A 22,918-nucleotide genomic window follows, 5' to 3' on the forward strand; every position below is an offset into this window, starting at 1 on the left:
AATGACAACCCAAAACATCCAAATGACCCTGATAAAAAATTCACATACACCATTCCTTAATACTGTGTACTGCCAAATCTAACGTCAATGAAGGCTTGAAGTCTTTTGTGGTAACTGTGGATGAGGTTCTTTATTTTCTCAGATGGTAAAGCTGCCCACTCTTCTTGGCAAAAAGCCTCCAGTTCCTGTAAATTTCTGGGCTGTCTAGCATGAACTGCACGATTGAGATCTCCCCAGAGTGGCTCAATGATATTGCGGTCAGGAGACTGAGATGGCCAATCAAGAATCTTCACGTTGTTCTGCTGTAGCCAATGACAGATCGACTTGGCCTTATTTTTGATTGTTTTCATGTTGGAATGTCCAAGTACGTCACATGCGTAGCTTCTGTGCCGATGATTGCAAATTTGCCTCCAGTATTTGCTGATAATGCGCTTCATTCATCTTTCCTTCATCTTTGACCAAGTTTCCTGTTCCTTTATAGCTCACATCCCCAAAACATCAGCGATCCACCTCCGTGCTTTACAGTAGGAATCGTGTTCCTTTCATCATAGGCCTTGTTGACCTCTCTCCAAATGTAACATTTATGGTTGTGGACAAAAAGTTCAATTTTGGTCCCATCACTCCAAATTACCTTGTTCCAGAAGTTTTGAGGCTTGTCTCTGTGCTGTTTTGTGCATTGTAGGTGAGATACTTTGTAGCATTTGCACAGTATGGGTTTCTTCTGGCGACTCGACCATACAGCCTATTTTTCTTGTAGTGCCTCCTTATTGTGCATCTTGAAACAGCCACACCGCTAGTTTTCAGAGTGTTCAGTATTTCAGCTGATGCTATTTGTGGGTTTTTCTTTGCATCCCAAACAATTTCAATGGCAGTTGTGGACAACGTTTTTGTTGGTCTACCTGACCGTGGTTTTGTTTTTACAGAGCCGCTGATTTTCAATTTGTTAATCACAGTTTGAATGCTGCTGACTGGCATTATCAATTCCTTGGATATCATTTTGTATCCCTTTCCTGTTTTATAAAATTTAATTACCTTTTCCTGTAGATCTGTGGACAATTCTTTTGCTTTCCCCAGGACTCACAATCCAGAAATGTCAGTGGTTAGATGAAAGATGCAGATCCCTGAAACTCACTCAGCTTTTATACCGAACCAGAAAAGTGTATGCACAAAAATTGGGATCACCACAGCAATTCTAAGAAAATGTAAACAATGTTTATTTGGGAACAGTACACACAAAGAAATCTAAAAACACTTAAAAACCCACAACATAAATTAGGTGAATGGGTCCACATCAATAACAGGTGAATACCAACAAAAAAAATGTATATCACAAAACAGCCATATTACAATACAATACAAGTTAGCATGAGTAGATCACATATGCCAGTCAATAGCCAATGGGTATATATCCAATAGCTGTATATACCAATATCAAAGGCAGGTAAGTAGGAACCACTGTGCCCTATATTCCTACCGGTAAGTAATAGCAGGAGAGAGAAGAACAAAATTAATATCCATCTAGTGGAGGTATAACGACCAATGTTTGTTCCACCAGTACTAACTCCTCGGCAAAAAATGGCTCTTACCTAACCTAACAGAGTGAATATACCCTGCGGCTTTAAGGTGACAGGCTAATCCGATCCATAGCTGTGTGAATGCAAAGACCCACGCATATCGACGCCGAGAGCGTCTTCCTCAAGGTCAATATTATCCAGGGCAGTACTCTTCCCAGATTTAAATAAACGTAAATAACATTAAAACACCTACCAGGTGTGCAGAACAATGGCGGCGCCGATTCATCGTGTCGGCGTAGTGGTTAACTAACTGCGCAGGCGTTAGGGGGTTTCTCATGATCATGGCCGAGGCAAAGCGAGCATGTGCTGAGCACCATTAAGGTTCTCCCAATACATCAATGAATACCTGTCTCCGCCCACAGATACGGCGTCTTGTTGAGTTCAATCAAGCAACCGTAAACAGTGGCAGTGAGGGGTTTGCGTCATAGAGTCATATCAACAGTCTTTCTGCGCCGATGAATCGGCGCCGCCATTGTTCTGCACACCTAGTAGGTGTTTTAATGTTATTTACGTTTATTTAAATCTGGGAAGAGTACTGCCCTGGATAATATTGACCTTGAGGAAGACGCTCTCAGCATCGATACGCGTGGGTCTTTGCATTCACACAGCCTATGGATCGGATTAGCCTGTCACCTTAACCCCTTCCCGACCTTTGACGCATACGCTGCGTCATGAAAGTCGGTGCCAATCCGACCTGTGACGCAGCGTATGCATCATGGAGGGATCGCGCTCCTGCAGATCGGGTGAAAGGGTTAACTCCAATTTCACCCGATCTCCAGGAACAGGGGGAGTGGTGCTTCAGCCCAGGGGGGGTGGCTTCACCCCCTCGTGGCTACGATCGCTCTGATTGGCTGTTGAAAGTGAAACTGCCAATCAGAGCGATTTGTAATATTTCACCCCAAAAAACGGTGAAATATTACAATCCAGCCATGGCCGATGCTGCAATATCACAGTGATCAAAATAAAAAAAAATAGTAAATGACCCCCCTTTATCACCCCCATAGGGACAATAATAAAAATAAAGAAAATATATATATATTTTTTTTCTACTAGGGTTAGGGTTAGAACTAGGGTTAGAATTAGGGTTAGAATTAGGGGTAGGGTTAGGGCATGTGCACACAGTGCGGATTTGGCTGCGAATCCGCAGCGGATTGCCGCGGATCCGCAGCGGATTGGCCGCGGATCCGCAGCGGATTGGCCGCTGCGAATTCGTAGCAGTTTTCCATCAGGTTTACAGTACCATGTACACCTATGGAAAACCAAATCCGCTGTGCCCATGGTGCGGAAAATACCGTGCGGAAACGCTGTGTTGTATTTTCCGCAGCATGTCAATTTTGTGCGGATTCCGCAGCGTTTTACACCTGTTCCTCAATAGGAATCCGCAGGTGAAATCCGCACAAAAAAACACTGGAAATCCGCTGTAAATCCGTAGGTAAAACGCAGTGCCTTTTACCTGCGGATTTTTCAAAAATGGTGCGGAAAAATCTCACACGAATCCGCAAAGTGGGCACATAGCCTTAGGGTTAGGGTTGGAATTAGAGTTAGGGTACCGTCTCACAGTGGCACTTTGATCGCTACGATGGTACGATCCGTGACGTTCCAGCGATATCCATACAATATCGCTGTGTCTGACACGCAGCAGCGATCAGGGACCCTGCTGAGAATCGTACGTCGTAGCAGATCATTTGGAACTTTCTTTCATCGCTGGATCTCCCGCTGTCATCGCTGGATCGTTGTGACAGCGATCCAGCGATGCGTTCGCTTGTAACCAGGGTAAACATTGGGTTACTAAGTGCAGGGCCGCGCTTAGTAACCCGATGTTTACCGTGGTTACCAGCGTAAAAGTAAAAAAAAAAAAAACGTACATACTCACATTTCGGTGTCCTTCAGGTCCCTTGCCGTCTGCTTCCCGCTCTGACTGTCTGCCGGCCGGAAAGTGAGAGCACAGCACAGCAGTGACGTCACCGCTGCGCTCTGCTCTCACTGTACGGCGGCACTCAGTCAGAGCAGGAAGCAGACGGCAAGGGACCTGAAGGACACCGAAATGTGAGTATGTACGTTTTTTTTTTTTTACTTTTACGCTGGTAACCACGGTAAACATCGGGTTACTAAGCGCGGCCCTGCGCTTAGTAACCCGATGTTTACCCTGGTTACCCGGGACCTTGGCATCGTTGGTCGCTGGAGAGCGGTCTGTGTGACAGCTCCCCAGCGACCACACAACGACTTTCCAACGATCACGGCCAGGTCGTATCGCTGGTCGTGATCGTTGGTAAATCGTTATGTGAGACGGTACCCTTAGGGTTGGAATTAGGGCTAGGGTTGGAAATAGGGTTAAGATTAGGCTTGTGGTTAGGGTTAAGGATAGGGTTAGGGTTGTGTTGGGGTTACAGTTGTGGGTAGGGTTGGGATTAGGGTTAGGGTTGGATTTAGGGTTACGGGTGTGTTGGGGTTAGGGTTGTGGTTAGGGGTGTGTTGGGGTTAGGGTTGTGGTTAGGGGTGTGTTGGGGTTAGGGTTGTGGTTAGGGGTGTGTTGGGGTTAGTGTTGAAGTTAGAATTGAGGGGTTTCCACTGTTTAGGCACATCAGGGGTCTCCAAACGCAACATGGCGCCACCATTGATTCCAGCCAATCTTGCGTTCAAAAAGTCAAATGGTGCGCCCTCCCTTCCAAGCCCCGACGTGCGCCCAAACAGTGGTTTACCCCCACATATGGGATACCAGCGTACTCAGGACAAACTGGGCAACAACTATTGGGGTCCAATTTCTCCTGTTACCCTTGCAAAAATAAAAAATTACTTGCTAAAACATAATTTTTGAGGAAAGAACAATTATTTTTTATTTTCACGGCTCTACGTTATAAACTTATGTGAAGCACTTGGGGGTTGAAAGTGCTCACCACACATCTAGATAAGATCCTTTTGGGGTCTAGTTTCCAAAATGGGGTCACTTGTGGGGTGTTTCTACTGTTTAGGCACATCAGGGGCTCTGCAAATGCAACGTGACGCCCGCAGACCATTCCATCAAAGTCTGTATTTCAAATGTCACTACTTCCCTTCCAAGCCCTGACGTGCGCCCAAACAGTGGTTTACCCCCACATATGGTGTACCAGCATACTCACAACAAACTGGGCAACAAATATTGGGGTCCAATTTCTCCTGCTACCCTTGTGAAAAAAAAATTGCTTGCTAAAACATCTTTTTTGAGGACAGAAAAATGATATTTAATTTTCACGGCTCTGCGTTGTAAACTTCTGTGAAGCACTTGGGGGTTGAACGTGCTCACCACACATCTAGATAAGTTCTTTGGGGGGTCTAGTTTCCAAAATGGGGTCACTTATGGGGTGTTTCTACTGTTTAGGCACATCAGGGGCTCTGCAAATGCAATGTGACGCCCGAAGACCATTCCATCAAAGTCTGCATTTCAAATGTCACTACTTCCCTTCCGAGCCCTGACGTGCGCCCAAACAGTGGTTTACCCCCACATATGAGGTATCAGCGTACTCACAACAAACTGGGCAACAAAAATTGGGGTCCAATTTCTGTTACCCTTGTGAAAATAAACAATTGCTTGCTAAAACATCTTTTTTGAGGAAAGAAAAATGATTTTTTATTTTCACGGCTCTGCGTTGTAAACTTCTGTGAAGCACTTGGGGGTTGAACGTGCTCACCACACATCTAGATAAGTTCCTTGGGGGTCTAGTTTCCAAAATGGGGTCACTTGTGGGGGGTTTCTACTGTTTAGGCACATCAGGGGCTCTGCAAACGTAACATGATTCCCGCAGACCATTCCATCAAAGTCTGCATTCCAAATCGTCACTACTTCCCTTCCGAGCCCCGACATGTGCCCAAACAGTGGTTTACCCCCACATATGGGGTATCAGCATACTCAGGAGAAACTGGACAACAACTTTTGGGGTCAAATTTTTCCTGTTACCCTTGGGAAAATTAAAAAATTCTGGGCTAAAAAAATATTTTTGAGGAAAGAAAACACATTTATTATTTTCACGGCTCTGTGTTATAAACTTCTGTGAAGCACTCGGGGGTTCAAAGTGCTCACCACACATCTAGATAAGTTCCCTTGGGGGTCTAGTTTCCAAAGTGGGGTCACTTGTGGGGAGTTCCTACTGTTTAGGCACATCAGGGGCTCTGCAAACTGCACAACAACTTTTGGGGTCCAATTTCTCCTGTTACCCTTGGGAAAATAAAAAATTGTGGGTTAAAAAATCATTTTTGAGGAAAGAAAAATAATTTTTTATTTTCATGGCTCTGCGTTATAAACTTCTGTGAAGCACTTGGGGGTTTAAAGTGCTCACCACACATCTAGATTAGTTCCTTGGGAGGTCTAGTTTCCAAAATGGGGTCACTTGTGCGGGAGCTCCAATGTTTAGGCACACAGGGGCTCTCCAAACGCGACATGGTGTCCGCTAATGATTGAAGCTAATTTTCCATTCAAAAAGCCAAATGGCGTGCCTTCCCTTCCGAGCCCTGCCGTGCGCCCAAACAGTGGTTTACCCCCACATATGGGGTATCATCGTACTCAGGACAAACTGGACAACAACATTTGGGGTCCAATTTCTCCTATTATCCTTGGGAAAATAAAAAACTCCGGGCTAAAAATCATTTTTGAGGAAAGAAAAATAATTTATTTTCATGGCTCTGCGCTATAAACTTCTGTGAAGCACCTGGGGGTTTTAAGTGCTCACTATGCATCTAGATTAGTTCCTTGGGGGGTCTAGTTTCCAAAATGGGGTCACTTGTAGGGGAGCTCCAATGTTTAGGCACACAGGGGCTCTCCAAACGCGTTAGTGGTGTCCACTAACGATTGGAGCTAATTTTCCATTCAAAAAGTCAAATGGCGCGCCTTCCCTTCCGAGCCTTGCCGTGCACCCAAACAGTGGTTTACCCCCACATATGAGGTATCGGCGTACTCAGGAGAAATTGCCCAACAAATTTTAGGATCCATTTTATCCTGTTGCCCATGTGAAAATGAAAAAATTGAGGCTAAAAGAAATTTTGTGTGAAAAAAAAGTACTTTTTCATTTTTACGGATCAATTTGTGAAGCACCTGAGGGTTTAAAGTGCTCACTATGCATCTAGATAAGTTCCTTGGGGGGTCTAGTTTCCAAAATGGGGTCACTTGTGGGGAAGCTCCAATGTTTAGGCACACGGGGGCTCTCCAAACGCGACATGGTGTCCGCTAAAGATTGGAGCCAATTTTTCATTCAAAAAGTCAAATGGCGCTCCTTCCCTTCCGAGCCCTGCCGTGCGCCCAAACAGTGGTTTACCCCCACATATGAGGTATCAGCGTACTCAGGACAAATTGGACAACAACATTCGTGGTCCAGTTTCTCCTTTTACCCTTGGGAAAATAAAAAAATTGTTGCGAAAAGATCATTTTTGTGACTAAAAAGTTAAATGTTAATTTTTCCCCTCCATGTTGCTTCTGCTGCTGTGAAACACCTGAAGGGTTAATAAACTTCTTGAATGTGGTTTTGAGCACCTTGAGGGGTGCAGTTTTTAGAATGGTGTCACTTTGGGTATTTTCAGCCATATAGAACCCTCAAACTGACTTCAAATGTGAGGTGGTCCCTAAAAAAAATGGTTTTGTAAATTTTGTTGTAAAAATGATAAATCAATTGTCAAATTTTAACCCTTATAACTTCCTAGCAAAAAAAAAATTTGTTTCCAAAATTGTGCTGATGTAAAGTAGACATGTGGGAAATGTTATTTATTAACTATTTTGTGTCACATAACTCTCTGGTTTAACAGAATAAAAATTCAAAATGTGAAAATTGCAAAATTTTCAAATTTTTCGCCAAATTTCCATTTTTTTCACAAATAAACTCAGAAATTATCGACCTAAATTTACCACTAACATGAAGCCCAATATGTCACGAAAAAACAATCTCAGAACCGCAAGGATCCGTTGAAGCGTTCCTGAGTTATTACCTCATAAAGGGACACTGGTCAGAATTGCAAAAAATGGCAAGGTCATTAAGGCCAAAATAGGCTGGGTCATGAAGGGGTTAAAGCCGCAGGGTATATTCACTCTGTTAGGTTAGGTAAGAGCCATTTTTTGCCGAGGAGTTAGAACTGGTGGAACAAACATTGGTCGTTATACCTCCACTAGATGGATATTAATTTTGTTCTTCTCTCTCCTGCTATTACTTACCGGTAGGAATATAGGGCACAGTGGTTCCTACTTACCTGCCATTGATATTGGTATATATAGCTATTGGATATGTACGTATTGGCTATTGACTGGCATATGTGATCTACTCATGCTAACTTGTATTGTATTGTAATATGGCTGTTTTGTGATATACATTTTTTTTGTTTGTATTCACCTGTTATTGATGTGGACCCATTACCCTAATTTATATTGTGGGTTTTTAAGTGTTTTTAGATTTCTTTGTGTGTACTGTTCCCAAATAAAGATTGTTTACATTTTCTTAGAATTGCTGTGGTGATCCCAATTTTTGTGCATACACTTTTCTGGTTCGGTATACTACATTGGGTATGCAAACGGTGATCCCCTTACTTTACTATAAGTTGGATGGTGCCCGCTCAATCAAATGTTGTTGTCACTCAGCTTTTATGCACACACACTGATTACAAGCAAACAGGTCACAGGTGAGGAGGTTACCTTTAGTAGCCATTCAAACCCATTTGTGTAAGCGTCTGTGCATGTTATCAGGCCAAAGTCACCAGGGTATGTGATATTTTGATCAAGGTCATTTGGATGTTTTGGGTTGCCATTATGATTTAAAACGAGAAAACACAGTAGTTTGATGATAAATGGCTTCACCCAACTACTAACCATGAGTGGAGAAAAAGTTTTGTTGTTACCATTCATATTCTCTGAAAAATGGCCACAAAAGTAAAAATTCTACCGGGGTATGTAAACGTTTGAGCGCAACTGTATTACTCTAATTGGAATTGTCAGTGAATTAATGAGATACATTGGTCAGTCGATTACTGAGCTCAATTCCCTCAGTATATGAGTCGGGGCATTTGTCAATGTTTAATTTGCTTAGATGCAGGCAGACTTCTTCTTGTGTTAATCTAGTTATATCAGGTGATGAACTTTGATTTTAGCCTTGTTGAATGATACATCTAACAGACAGTTCATTGGTTAGCATGGATGAAAAGTGCCTGTTTAATATCTCAGCCTTTTCTTTGTCATCTATAATAATCTTATCATCTTTCAAGGGACCGATACCATCTGTTTTATTCTTTTTTGGCATTGATTTATTTATAAAAATTTGGGGGATTTATTTTAATGTCACTGGAGATTTGTTTCTTTGTAGATGACTTTGCTAGCTTAATTTATTTTTCGCATTTCTTATTGAGATCTTTATACTCCTGAAATGCTTTGTCTGTATTCTCAACCTTCAGGATTTTAAATGCCCTTTGTTGTTACCTTATTAAACTTTGTACTGTCTTATTTATCCATAATGGTTTCTTTTTATTCATGGACATTTTATTACCAGAGGGTATACATTTTCTACAGGAATCTAGAAGTATTTCCTTAAACATGCCACATTTAAGTGCGGTATCCCAAGTTACCATGACGTGGTCCCTGTCTACAAGATTAAACTATTCCCTTAATTTGTTGAAATCAGCTTTCTTAAAATTCCAGGTTTTTGCATTTCCCCTTTTGAATGTTTGATTGAAACTTACCGTACTATGGTCACTGCGTCCCAAATCTTCCCTGACCTGTAGATCTAAAATTGTATCTGGTCTATTTGACAGGACCAGATCCAGCAGATTACTCCCTCTGTTCATCGACAAATTGTCCCGAATTGCAGATAAGAACTTACAGCTTTTAGCACAACCAGAAGATTTTATGTCCCACCTTCTGCCGAGTTCCTTTCAAAAGGGTATATGTAGCTGATATAAAAAATATTTACAGACTTTATACTGTTTTATGTTTTAACAGATTTTTTTCCTTTTTTTTAACAGTTGTATTTCTTAAGCATGTTCAGATATATTTTATTAGTATTTTAGATTCCAGTGATCATTTAAGAACCTATTTTTAGAATTTATAATTTTTTTTTATTTTAATTTTTTTTTTTTTACAGGGAATGCTCTTTTTTTCTTTTTTGGAAATTAATTTTTGTTCTACTGTTCAGTTAGATTTTCTTCCAGTGGTATTTTTTTTTAAGAAAAAAAGACAACAAATAACACATGATTTGATAAATATACGCATTTCTTTCAGCATTTTCAATAATATTATGAACTCCCTTTTTTATTGCAATTACTGTATTTACAAAAAAGAAGAAAACTCTCCTAATACGCATGTTGATATATTCTACAAGCATAGTGTTTCTTCGTATTTGCTCCTACTGGAACACCCTGATGTATTAAAATTTATATGATCCAGGCACTTATTCAATATCTCATAGTATCCAATGCAAAATTCATAGTTAACTTGCCTGGACGTGCTCATGACAGAAGATGAAGTTTCAACTCAAACTTTAATACCATCATCCTGCATTATTCATGTGGCTCAAAATGTTCCTCTTGCATTGTAAAAAAAAAAAATAATGGCTTGATTTATTCAGGCAAATCCACCACTTTATTAAACTTCAATTTGCAAAGTAAAAGGTTTTAGCACAAAAATCAAAGGCGATTTGAAACATTTTAAGTGAAATTCTAAATATGAATTATAAAAAATATTAAATAAATACATTTTCAATATCTGACTTCTCTATATCTGTTCGGTTAGGAAGCAAAAGAAATGAAAGTATGAAGACAGGACTTATTTACTGTCATGGCCAAAAGTTTTTAAACTCATAAATTTTGGTTTTCACAAAGTTTGCTGGTTGAGTGTTATTTTTAGATATTTTAGTCAGATTGTTATTATTATTATTAATAATAATGATAATAATTTTATTTCTATAGTGCCAACCTATTCCGCACCACTTTATATTTTATAGCAGACTTGTGCAGCAGACATTACAGCATAACAATAATCACATAAATCAACTGATACTAAGAGGAGCTTACAATCTATGAGGAAAAAGGGGAGACACGAAAGATGGATGAAAACAATTGCTTTCATTGTTCTGACCAACCATAGTGTAAGAATCGGGTGTTCATTTTATGCTGCATGAACCGGCTATCAACCAGTATGTGTAAAAGTACAGACACAGAGGGCTATTAACTGCATAAAGCGTGTGAGAACAAGATACAAGGAACCTGGTTATGGTAAAAATTTTGAATGGGTAACACAGGGATAGTTAAATAGATGTGTTGAGGCGGTAGGCCAGTCTGAATAAATGTGTTTTTAGGGTACATTTAAAACTGGGGGTATTAGGGATTAATCAAATTAACCTGGGTAATGCATTCCAAAGAACCGGCGCAGCACGTGAGAAATCTTGGAGACCGGAGTGGAAGGTTCTGATTATTGAGGATGTTAACCTCAGGTCAATAGCAGAACGGAGGGCACAGGTAGGGTGGTAGACTGAGGCGAGGGAGATGTAGGGTGATGTTGAACCGTGGAGTGCTTTGTGGGGGAGAGTGATAAGTTTATATTGAATTCTGGAGTGGATGGGTAACCAGTGCAATGACTGGCACAAGGTAAAAGCATCGGTGTAACGGTTGGTGAGGAATATGATCCTGGCTGCAGCATTCAGGACAGATTGGAGAGGGAAGAGTTTGGTAAGAGGGAGGCCGACTAGTAGAGAGATACAATAGTCCAGACAAGAATGAATATGAGAAACAGTAAGAGTTTTTGCAGAGTTGAAAGTAAGAAAAAGGTAAAATTCTAGAAATGTCTTTGAGGTGCAGATAACAAGAGCGAGCCAGTGATCGGATGTGGGGGGTGAATGAAAGCTATGTATCAAGTATGACCTGAAGACAGCAGGCATTTTGCTGGGGAGTAATGGTAAAGCCACATATGGAAATGGCTATGTCGCAAATAGGTAGGTTAGTAGAGGGAGGAAACACAATGAGTTCAGTTTTTCACAAGTTCAGTTTCAGATAGAGAGAGGACATGATGTTGGAGACAGCGGTAAGACAACCACTGGTGTTTTGTAATAATGCAGGCGTGATGTCAAGAGTAGAGGTATATAATTGGGTGTCATCAGCATAGAGATGACACTGGAAACCAAATCTGATTGTTTGTCCAATAGGGGCAGTATACAAGGACAAGAGGGGGCCTAGGGCTGATCTCTGAGGAACCCCAACAGTAATGGGAAGATCAGAGGAGGAGCCAGCAAAACATACAGTGAAGGAGCGGTCAGAGGTAGGCTGGAAAACCAGGAGAGAAGGTGTCTGAGGCCGAGCAGAGCATAGTGAGGAGGAGCTCATGATCCACAGTGACGAATGCCGCAGAGATATCCAGGAGAATTAGCATGGAGTAGTGACCATTAGATTTAGCTGTTAGTAGATCATTAAGAGACTTTAGTGAGGGTAGATTCGGTAGAAGGTAAAGAGCAGGAAGCAGAATATAGAGTGTCAAGAAGAGAGTGATCTGAAAAATAAGGGATTAGATGGGAGTGGACAAAGCATTCCAGGAGTTTGGAGATGAAGGGAAGATTAGAGACCGGTCTATAGTTAGCAGCACAGTTTTGGTCGAGGGATGGTTTTTAAAGTAATGGATGTATGATGGCATGCTTAAATAAAGAGGGAAAGATACTGGAAGAGAGGGAGAGGTTGAATATTTTTGTTAGGTTGGGCAGGTGCAGTCACAGTAGATTAGTATTCACTTTGTTACATTTACTTACCATCTGTCTGTCTCTTTTTACCTTTGGTTATTATATTTTTACCACGATACTTATGCACACGTAAAACTGCTCCAGCTCCTTCAGGTTAGATGGTTTCCACAGGTGAGCAGCACAGATACTCATTTGGATTAAGATCTGGGCTTGGACTAGGCCACTGCAAAACATTTACATGTTTCCCCTTAAACCAATTGAGTGTTGCTTTAGCAGTACGCTTGGATCATTGTCTTCTTGTAAGGTGAACCTGTCAAGTCACTGACAGACTGAAACAGGTTTTGCTCAAGAATATCCCTGTATTTTGCACCATCCATCTTGCCCCTGATTCAGACCATTTTCCCTGTTCCTGCTACCAAAAAACATCCCCACAGTATGATACTGTCACCACCGTGTTTCACTGTGGGGGTGGTGTTCTTAGGGTTATGAGCTGTGTTGGTTTGGCGCCAGACATAGTGTTTACCTTAGTGGCAAAAATGTAATATTGGTCTCACCTGAGACTGCGCCTTCCTCTATACATCTCCCATGTCTTTTGGCAAACTCAAAACAAGTGTAACACCCCAGAGTCCTGGTTGTTACAGTGGCATTGCTTTCCTCACGGGGAGAGTGATGTCACGCTTGGAAGCGAAAGAAAATCTCATTTATCAGGTAACCACAAAGCACACAACATGTTCACACTCCAGGCTAGAAGAGGGAGCTCTGATCCAGTTTTTTTTATGGATGGCTTCCCTATATATATATATATATATATATATATATATATATATATATATATATATATATATATATTCTGGTTTGGAGGGAAAGTGAGTTAGTTCCTGTTAGAGGAGAGAGCAGTCAGACAGAGAGTGTCGGAAGGACTGAAGGGGCCATGCAGCCAAGAGATGCTGCAGCTCCTGGAGAAGGAGAGAATACAGAAAGAAGAACAGATTGTAGTGAGCATGCAGGAAAGCGAGGCAAAGGAGAGAAAGAACTGGGAGAAAAGCTGCGACTGAGCTACCTCCTTGCAGAGCACAGATACCGGTAACTGGAAGACTGAGGTTGTGTCTGACTCCATGTGGCACAGCAGAAACCGGCAGGGCAGCTGATTTCAAGTCACCTGTCCGCCCTAACACCTGAGACACAGTGATGCATAGACCCTGGGTCGTGATAGAGATCCTGTAAAAAGTCTCGAGTTACCTGTCATGCAGGTATTGTCATACCTAAAGGGGGACAGAGAGAACATTGAGGACTTTGTGTGAGGGCTAAGGCAGCAAAGGACTACACCACAGTGCTAGTAGGAAGGCTTCTAACTGCATCTGGCAAAGGGGACTCTAAACTTGCTTGCAATCCGGCCAGACCCTGCCTGTACCTGTGATAAGGTGCCCTGGACTGTGACTGCATGAAGTCTTCAATAAACCAGGTAAAGAGACTGAAAACTTGTGTCCTCTGTTTCTTACTGAACCACTCACCATCTCCATCTACACACCGGGATACCTGGGGACCGACTTCACCTGTGGGAAGTTATTCCATCCTAGATGCCATAACGTCACCCCAGAGGACCCCTTTAAGCAGCGTCGGTCCCCACTGACCGAATACCACAGGTGCCATCACGAACAAACTTTATTATCAAAACCCCATCAAAGACTATCCCTTTTACTTGGGCGCTCAGGGCCACGGACCGGGTCGCAGCCACCGTGACATCCCCTTTAAGTACCGGACCTGGTACCCAGTACCCCACAGCCCCGGTGGGCGTTCCACAAGCCTTACAATTTTTGTGTGTAGGTAAAGGCTTTTTTCTGCCCACCCTTCAATAAAGATCACCTGTATAGAGTGTACAGCTTATTGTGGTCTATATTTATACACAGGTCCCCATATGAATGTTAAAAAGGGGAAAAAAGAGGCATAGGCAAAAAATGTAAATAGATTAAAAACTTCTCTTTAATACAAAAATTCATAAAATACAATACTACAAAGCAGGGGAATCCTCTGTAAAAACAAAACCTCTAGGGACTACATCCAAATATGGTAAAATGAAGTAGCAGCAACAATAAATACTACCAGATGATATAAACAACAAAATAAGGCACTATATATGAAATGACCTCCAGCCTAAAAATGCCTTACACACAAGGCTGTGTATTTAAATATACAATGGATATGAGACACACCTAGATATCCTGGAACATGTGTTCCTATAATCCTATACACAGCCCCAAGTATGTGGATAATCCCTCAATGATGTAATGGCATGCTAAGCTAAACCACAGGTACGTAATAAAGTGCCATGATACACCCAAGTGGCTGAGATTAGGTATATTTGCAAAAATGCAGATAGTTGATGCAATGAAATAAACTTACATGGATGCAAATTGGAGTGTCCCACTGCGACCCCGACAGCGCCGTTTCGCCAACTGGCTTCCTCACATAAGGGGCATAAGTGTCTATAGTGAAAGGCTCTGCATTTATATCTAACTAAAACAGCTGTATCTCGTATTGGCATGATTGGTTTAATAAGTGCGCATGCGCCTGTCTAGATGCCTCCCAAAGTAAAGTGTGACTTCCGTAGCCCTGCGCCTGGAACGCAAGCGTGAAACGCTTCGCCTTCCTAATGGTACCGGGCAGGAAGTTACTGGGACGTCATCAACTTGCGCATGCGCGGACCACATGCCGAGACTCCGCAAAAAATGAAGATACACAAACAAAGAGCCTAAGGATACATATCCGAAATAGATAAAAATTAAAACGGTCAGCGAAAAAACAACCTCTCATCCTAGAAATACAGATAATAACAAAAAATTATATAATTTTGAAAACATATATATAAAGTGATAACATAAAACTCCATATCACGTGCATGATTAGTGACTGAAAGCATACATCTATAACCAATTAATAGACGTGCAGATATATAAAATATAATATCAACCCTGAATACATGTAATATATAATAATTCGTAAAGATTTAAGTGTACTAATATACCTATTATTTAGAAAAAATATAAATAACTATTAACATACAAATAAATACAACAAATATATATGAATAAATATAAAGTGCACGTGATAGTAAATAATATAATCTTCTGATTATCTCCTCTTTCATTTAGTTTTTTTCTCTTTTATATCCCCCTCCATATGCACGAAGACACATCTCCAGAAAAACACACGACAAGGGAAAATCACCAGGAGGTAAGTTGCCACCGATACTAATGAAATAGAATAAAATAAAATTAATGCACAACATATAGACACAGACAATTAAAACAGGACCACAACATTGGGACCCATATGGGACATTAAAAATATATACAGAGCAAAAGCAAATAAAGCAAAAGGCGGAAGAAAAGGATACTAAGGGATGCAGTAAACCAATCATGCCGATACGAGATACAGCTGTTTTAGTTAGATATAAATGCAGAGCCTTTCACTATAGACACTTATGCCCCTTATGTGAGGAAGCCAGTTGGCGAAACGGCGCTGTCGGGGTCGCGGTGGGACACTCCAATTTGCATCCATGTAAGTTTATTTCATTGCAGCAACTATCTGCATTTTTGCAAATATACCTAATCTCAGCCACTTGGGTGTATCATGGCACTTTATTACGTACCTGTGGTTTAGCTTAGCATGCCATTACATCATTGAGGGATTATCCACATACTTGGGGCTGTGTATAGGATTATAGGAACACATGTTCCAGGATATTTAGGTGTGTCTCATATCCATTGTATATTTAAATACACAGCCTTGTGTGTAAGGCATTTTTAGGCTGGAGGTCATTTCATATATAGTGCCTTATTTTGTTGTTTATATCATCTGGTAGTATTTATTGTTGCTGCTACTTCATTTTACCATATTTGGATGTAGTCCCTAGCGGTTTTGTTTTTACAGAGGATTCCCCTGCTTTGTAGTATTGTATTTTATGAATTTTTGTATTAAAGAGAAGTTTTTAATCTATTTACATTTTTTGCCTATGCCTCTTTTTTCCCCTTTTTAACATTCATATGGGGACTTGTGTATAAATATGTATGTTTTGAGGTGTGCACAGCATTATCTGCGGACTTATGATAAAATTGTAGCTTATTGTGGTCGTATGGACAGATACTCCAGTCTATTCTTTGGAACTCAGCAGCTCCTTCAGGGTTACTTTTGGTCTCTGTGTTGCCTCTGATTAATGCCCTCCTTGCCCAGGCTGAGAGTTTTAACCCCTTCCCGACCTGTGACACAGCGTATGCGTCATGAAAGTCGGTGCCAATCCGACCTGTGACGCATATGCTGTGTCACAGAATGATCGCGTCCCTGCAGATCGGGTGAAGGGGTTAACTCCCATTTTACCCGATCTGCAGAGACAGGGGGAGTGGTACTTCAGCCCAGGGGGGGTGGCTTCACCCCGCCCGTGGCTACGATCGCTCTGATTGGCTGTTGAAAGTGAAACTGCCAATCAGAGCGATTTGTAATATTTCACCTATGAAAATGGTGAAATATTATAATCCAGCCATGGCCGATGCTGCAATAGCATCTGCCATGGCTGGAGACCCCGATCTGCCCCCACCCCACCCCACCGATCACCTCCCCAGTCGTCCTTTTTGGCCGGATCTCCGTTCCGCTCCCCTCCTCCCTCCTGTCGGCTCCCCCGGTCCTCCTGTCCGCTCCCCAGGTCCTCCGATCCCCCCCCCCCCGTGTTCCGATCCCACCCCCCCATACTTACCTAGCACCGATGTCCCTCCCGGTGTCCGGCCGTCTTCTTCATGGGCGCCGCCATCTTGGAAAATGGCGGGCGCATGAGCAGTGCGCCCGCCGAATCTGCCAGCCGGCAGATTCGTTCCTCCACATTTTGGTCGCTGTGATAAGTTCTATCACAGCGATCAAAATAAAAAAAATAGTAAATAACTCCCCCCCTTTATCACCCCCATAGGTAGGGACTATAATAAAATACAGAAAATATAATTATTTTTGTTTTTCCATTAGGGTTAGGGTTGCACTTAGGGATGCACTTAGGGTTGCACTTAGGGATGCACTTAGGGCTAGGGTTGCACTTAGGGATGCACTTAGGGTTGCACTTAGGGATGCAATTAGGGATGCACTTATGGTTGCACTTAGGGTTGCACTTAGGGCTAGGGTTGCACTTAGGGATGCACTTAGGGTTGCACTTAGGGTTGCACTTAGGGATGCACTTAAGGATGCACTTAGGGTTGCACTTAGGGCTAGGGTTGCACTTAGGGATGCACTTAGGGTTGCACTTAGGGATGCACTTAGGGTTGCACTTAGGGATAGGGTTGCACTTAGAGATGCACTTAGGGATGCACTTAGGGATGCACTTAGGGTTGCACTTAGGGATAGGGTTGCACTTAGGGATGCACTTAGGGTTGCACTTAGGGTTGCACTTAGGGATGCATTTAGGGTTGCACTTAGGGATGCACTTAGGGTTGCACTTAGAGTTGCACTTAGGGTTGCACTTAGGGATAGGGTTGCACTTAGGGATGCACTTAGGGATGCACATAGGGATAGGGTTGCACTTAGGGCTAGGGTTGGAATTAGGGTTAGAATTAGGCTATGTGCACATGGTGCAGATTTGGCTGCGGATCCGCAGCGGATTGGTCACTGCGGATTCGTAGCAGTTTTCCATCACGTTTACAGTACCACGTAAACCTATGGAAAACCAAATCCGCTGTGCCCATGGTGCGGAAAATACAGCGCGGAAACACTGTGTTGTATTTTCCGCAGCATGTCAATTCTTTGTGCGGATTTCGCAGCGTTTTACACCTGCTCCATAATAGGAATCCGCAGGTGAAATCCACACAAAAAAACACTGGGAATCTGCGGTAAATCAGCAGGTAAAGCGCAGTGCGTTTTACCTGCAGATTTTTCAAAAACAGTGCGGAAAAATCCGCACACAAATCCGCAATGTGCACACATAGCCTTAGGGTTAGGGTTGGAATTAGAGTTAGGGTTGGAATTAGGGTTAAGACTAGGGTTAGGGGTGTGTTGGGGTTAGGGTTGGGATTAGGGTTAGGAGTGTGTTGGGGTTAGTGTTGGAGTTAGAATTGAGGGGTTTCCACTGTTTAGGCACATCAGGGGGTCTCCAAACGCGACATGGCGCCACCATTGATTCCAGCCAATCTTGCGTTGAAAAAGTCAAATAGTGCTCTCTCCCTTCCGAGCCCCGACGTGTGCCCAAACAGTGGTTTACCCCCACATATGGGGTACCAGCGTACTCAGGAGAAACTGGACAACAACTTTTGGGGTCCAATTTCTCCTGTAACCCTTGGGAAAATAAAAAATTGCAGGCTAAAAAATTATTTTTGAGGAAAGAAAAATGATTTTTTATTTTCACGGCTCTGCGTTATAAACTTCTGTGAAGCACTTGGGGGTTCAAAGTGCTCACCACACATCTAGATTAGTTCCTTTGGGAGTCTAGTTTCCAAAATGGGGTCACTTGTGGGGAGTTTCTACTGTTTAGGCACATCAGGGGCTCTGCAAACGCAACGTGACGCCCGCAGAGCTTCCATCAAAGTCTGCATTTCAAAATGTCACTACTTCCCTTCCGAGGCCAGACGTGCGCCCAAACAGTGGTTTACCCCCATATATGGGGTATCAGCGTACTCAGGAGAAACTGGACAACAACTTTTGGGGTCAAATTTCTCCTGTTACTCTTGGGAAAATAAAAAAATACTTGCTAAAACATCTTTTTTGAGGAAAGAAAAATGATTTTTTATTTTCACGGCTCTGCGTTGTAAACTTCTGTGAAGCACTTGGGGGTTGAACGTACTCACCACACATCTAGATAAGTTCCTTGGGGGGTCTAGTTTCCAAAATGGGGTCACTTGTGGGGGGTTTCTACTGTTTAGGCACATCAGGGGCTCTGCAAACATAACATGATGCCCGCAGACCATTCCATCAAAGTCTGCATTCCAAAACGTCACTACTTCCCTTCCGAGCCCCGGCATGTGCCCAAACAGTAATTTACCCCCACATATGGGGTACCAGCGTACTCAGGAGAAACTGGACCACTACTTCTGGGGTCAAATTTCTCCTGTTACCCTTGGGAAAATAAAAAATTCCGGGCTAAAAAATCATTTTTGAGGAAAGAAAAATTATTTTTTATTTTCACGGCTCTGCGTTATAAACTTCTGTGAAGCAGCTGGGAGTTTAAAGTGCTCACTATGCATCTAGATAAGTTCATTGGGGGGGTCTAGGTTCCAAAATGGGGTCACTTGTGGGGGAGCTCCAATGTTTAGGCACACAGGGGCTCTCCAAACGTGACATGATGTCCGCTAACGATTGGAGCTAATTTTCCATTCAAAAAGTCAAATGGCGCGCCTTCCCTTCCGAGCCTTGCCGTGCACCCAAAAAGTGGTTTACCCCCACATATGAGGTATCGGCGTACTCAGGAGAAATTGGCCAACAAATTTTAGGATCCATTTTATCCTGTTGCCCATGTGAAAATGAAAAAATTGAGGCTAAAAGAATTTTTTTGTGAAAAAAAAGTACTTTTTCATTTTTTACGGATCAATTTGTGAAGCACCTGAGAGTTTAAAGTGCTCACTATGCATCTAGATAAGTTCCTTGGGGGGTCTAGTTTCCAAAATGGGGTCACCTGTGGGGGAGCTTCAAGGTTTAGGCACACAGGGTCTCTCCAAACGCGACATGGTGTCCGCTAACGATAGAGATAATTTTTCATTCAAAAAGTCAAATGGCGCGCCTTCCCTTCCGAGCCTTGCCGTGCACCCGAAAAGTGGTTTACCCCCACATATGAGGTATCGCCGTACTCAGGAGAAATTGCCCAACAAATTTTAGGATAAATTTTATCCTGTTGCCCATGTGAAAATGAAAAAATTGAGGCTAAAAGAAATTTTGTGTGAAAAAAAAGTACTTTTTCATTTTTACGGATCAATTTGTGAAGCACCTGGGGGATTAAAGTGCTCACTATGCATCTAGATAAGTTCCTTGGGGCGTCTAGTTTCCAAAATGGGGTCACTTGTTGGGGAGCTCCAATGTTTAGGCACACGGGGGCTCTCCAAACGCGACATGGTGTCCGCTAAAGATTGGAGCCAATTTTTCATTCAAAAAGTCAAATGGCGCTCCTTCGCTTCCGAGCCCTGCCTTGCTCCCAAACAATGGTTTACCCCCACATATGAGATATCAGCGTACTCAGGACAAATTGGACAACAACTTTTGTCCAGTTTCTCCTTTTACCCTTGGGAAAATAAAAAAATTGTTGCTAAAAGATCATTTTTGTGACTAAAAAGTTAAATGTTCACTTTTTCCTTCCATGTTGCTTCTGCTACTGTGAAACACCTGAAGGGTTAATAAACTTCTTGAATGTGGTTTTGAGCACCTTGAGGGGTGCAGTTTTTAGAATGGTGTCACTTTTGGGTATTTTCAGCCATATAGAACCCTTAAACTGACTTCAAATGTGAGGTGGTTCCTAAAAAAAATGGTTTTGTAAATTTTGTTGTAAAAATGAGAAATCACTGGTCAAATTTTAACCCTTATAACTTCCTAGCAAAAAAAATTTTTGTTTCCAAAATTGTGCTGATGTAAAGTAGACATGTAGGAAATGTTATTTATTAACTATTTTGTGTTACATAACTCTCTGGTTTAACAGAATAAAAATTAAAAATGTGAAAATTGTAAAATTTTCAAAATTTTCGCCAAATTTCCATTTTTTTCACAAATAAACGCAGAAATTATCGACCTAAATTTACCACTAACATGAAGCCCAATATGTCACGAAAAAACAGTCTCAGAACCGCTAGGATCTGTTGAAGCGTTCCTGAGTTATTACCTCATAAAGGGACACTGGTCAGAATTGCAAAAAACGGCAAGGTCATTAAGGCCAAAATAGGTTGGGTCATGAAGGGGTTAATGGTGACCTTCTCTTGGCAGGTTGGTGTGAACTATACTTCTTGGCTCCCTCTTGTGGTCACTAGTGGTATGGCACTGGGATTGTCTTTCCCCAGGTTGGTACCCACCTGGTTCGTTAGGCCAGGGGTGTTGCTATTTAAACTTCCTGGATTCTTAGTCTGGTGCCTGGCATCGTTGTAATCAGTTCATTTCTGTTTGCTCCTGTCTGCTGGTCCTGGTTCTTTGCAAGATAAGCTAAGTCCTGCTTCCTTATTTTTGTTTATTTGCATTGTTCTAATTTTTGTCCAGCTTGTACAAAATGTAATTCCTGATATTGTTGGAAGCTCTAGGGGGCTGATATTCTCCCCCCTCACCGTTAGTCGGTTCGGGGGTTCTTGAATATTCAGCGTGGATATTTTGATAGGGTTTTTTTGCTGACCGTATAAGTCATCTTTCTATTTTCTGCTATTAGTCAGTGGGCCTCTCTTTGCTAAAATCTAGTTCATTCTTACGTTTGTCTTTTCTTCTTACCTCACCGTTATTATTTGTTGGGGGCTTGTATTTAACTTTGGGGTCTTTTCTCTGGAGTCAAGAGAGGTCTTATTTTCCCTTATAGGGTTAGTTAGTTCTCCGGCTGGCGCGAGACGTCTAGAATCAAAGTAGGTACGTTCCCCGGCTACTACTAGTTGTTTGTGCTAGGATCAGGTATACGGTCAGCCTAGTTACCACTTCCCTATGAGCTGGGTTTTTTGTGTTTGCAGACTTTGCTGAAACCTCTGAGATCCTCTGCCATTGGGATCATAACAGTATGCCAGGCCGAAGTGAATAGTTAATGCATTGCAGAAGCGGGATTAAAAGAAAAGAAGTTCTGAGTTTTTTTTTTTTCTTCCTCCCCTTTTTCTCTGAGTGGCTTGAAGCTTTGCTGCAGACATGAATGTCCAGACTCTGATTACTAGTGTGGATCAGCTTGCTGCACGGGTGCAGGGCATTCAGGATTTTGTTACTAGTAGTCCTATGTCAGAACCTAAGATACCTATTCCTGAGCTGTTCTCTGGAGATCGATTTAAATTTAGGAATTTTAGGAATAATTGTAAATTGTTTCTATCTTTGAGACCTCGTTCGTCTGGAGACTCAGCTCAGCAAGTTAAAATTGTTATCTCCTTCTTGCGTGGCGACCCTCAGGATTGGGCTTTCTCGTTGGCGCCAGGAGATCCGGCATTGGCAAATGTTGATGCGTTTTTTCTGGCGCTCGGATTGCTTTATGAGGAGCCCAATCTTGAAATTCAGGCAGAAAAACCTTTGCTGGCTATCTCTCAGGGCCAGGATGAAGCTGAAGTGTATTGCCAAAAATTTCGGAAATGGTCCGTGCTTACTCAATGGAATGAGTGTGCTCTGGCCGCAAATTTCAGAAATGGCCTTTCTAAAGAATTAAGAATGTGATGCTGGGTTTCTCCATTCCTACAAGTCTGAATGATTCTATGGCGCTGGCCATTCAGATTGACCGGCGTTTGCGGGAGCGCAAATCCGCTAATCCTCTGGCGGTGTTGTCTGAACGGACACCTGTCTCAATGCAATGTGATAGAATCCAGACTAGAACCGAACGGCAAAATCATAGACGTCAGAATGGGTTGTGTTTTTACTGTGGTGATTCTACACATGTTATATCAGCATGCTCTAAACGCCTAACAAAGGTTGTTAGTCCTGTCGCCATTGGTAATTTGCAACCTAAATTTATTTTGTCTGTGACTTTAATTTGCTCATTGTCTTCCTACCCTGTTATGGCGTTTGTGGATTCAG

Source organism: Ranitomeya variabilis, chromosome 6 (genome assembly GCF_051348905.1).
Source record: "Ranitomeya variabilis isolate aRanVar5 chromosome 6, aRanVar5.hap1, whole genome shotgun sequence".
In the NCBI taxonomy this organism is placed as follows: Eukaryota; Metazoa; Chordata; class Amphibia; order Anura; family Dendrobatidae; genus Ranitomeya; species Ranitomeya variabilis.